The following is a 1,482-nucleotide window of genomic DNA, read 5'->3' as shown; positions in this document are numbered from 1 at the left end:
ATATATATATATATATATATATAGCGCCAAAAACACGGCGTTCGAGAGTAGACGGCGTAGCTCGAGACGAAGAATACGAAGCAGGAGGATTCGTTTGAATTTTAAACGCGCTCCGAGATTGACAACAAGGCTCTACTAGGCGCGAAATTAAAAACGAACCGTCGCAATAAGGCAACTAATGCACGCACCATGACAGCCCCCTGCACCGAATCGCAATAAACCTTGCGGAAATACCAAAATGACTTAGCAATCTTATTAACTGGCGAAACGTGATTCCGATAATTTGCTGGAGGGGCAGTAAAGTTTTTTATGAACACATCTCAGATATCTACTCCGAACAGACGCAATAAATGACCGTAACTGTAAATAAATAATAAACTCACACAATAAATTAGGTGATCAGGTTAGTGTGCCACCGAATACGTATTACGTCTATAGCAAAAATGACAAAATATCGACGAAAAAATTTAGCGTTATACCCGTTAGCAACAGATCTGGCTCAATAGACGTATAACAGATGTAAAAACAATAATAATACTTTATACTACTATACTATACTAATGCTACTTACTATGTATACTTAAATACATGCATGCATTTTCACCTAAACGTCACATATGTTCCATATGTTATAATACGGCAGATGTTAAACTATATAAGCTTTCTAAAGCAGAGGTCGCGACTGAATCAATAAAGGAGTCGAACATTTTCAACCGTACACACGCACCTGCCTGTCAGACCAACAGTCTAACATTTCACATCGGCCAGCTATAGCTAAATTTAAAAATCGATCGCATCCCCGCCACCGCCGTTGCTGCTGCCGCCGCTGCCGCCGCTGCCGCCGCTGCCGCCGCTGCTGCTGCTGCCGCTGCTGCGCGGCGAAGCCGTGGAAACAATTATTCCACGCTCGTAACCAGCGAAGCACTCTCAGTCATCCGTGATCTGTTTCAGGCTGTACGCTCGCTCAGCAGCGCAGCCCACGCACACAAGCACGCACGCACGCACGCACGCACGCACGCAGCGTTAAACACGAGACATCGAATACGAACTATAGTCACTAGCAGACGCGCGGTCGGAAACGTTCGTGGGTTTACGGCGCCAGCGCGAGTAAATCGGGACACGGAATGTCGATTACGTTAGCAACAACAGTTTCTTGTTGAGTGAATCACATGGATGATGCGTCACCGCGCAGCTCTCCCGTGCTTACTACAGCATCGGTATGAATCTACACTATGCTATATGAACCTAACTATATTATTACATTATTATATTATATTATACATAATTATTATTATTAATATATATATATATATATATACATACATATGCACATATATATGTGTGTGTGTGTGTGTGTGTGTGTGTGTGTGTGTGTGTGTGTGTGTGTGTGTGTGTGTAGTGTGTGTGTGTGTGTGTGTGTGTGTGTGTGTGTGTGTGTGTGTGTGTGTGTGTGTGTGTGTGTGTGTGTGTGTGTGTGTGTGT

At 43.6% G+C, this 1,482-nt stretch overlaps 1 protein-coding gene across 1 annotated transcript in view; it reads right to left on the bottom strand.

The window, feature by feature from the left end:
• Positions 1-1,482, bottom strand: part of LOC106805920 (cyclin-dependent kinase 14-like) — a 13,112-nt gene that overhangs the window by 10,617 nt on the left and 1,013 nt on the right. The gene's annotated exons all lie outside the window — the stretch shown is intronic.

The sequence above is a fragment of the Priapulus caudatus genome, unplaced genomic scaffold (genome assembly GCF_000485595.1).
Source record: "Priapulus caudatus unplaced genomic scaffold, Priapulus_caudatus-5.0.1 Scaffold133, whole genome shotgun sequence".
NCBI lineage: Eukaryota > Metazoa > Priapulida > Priapulimorpha > Priapulimorphida > Priapulidae > Priapulus > Priapulus caudatus.
The sequence above is the reverse complement of the archived record's forward strand: the minus strand, read 5'-3'. Positions and strand labels throughout refer to the sequence as shown.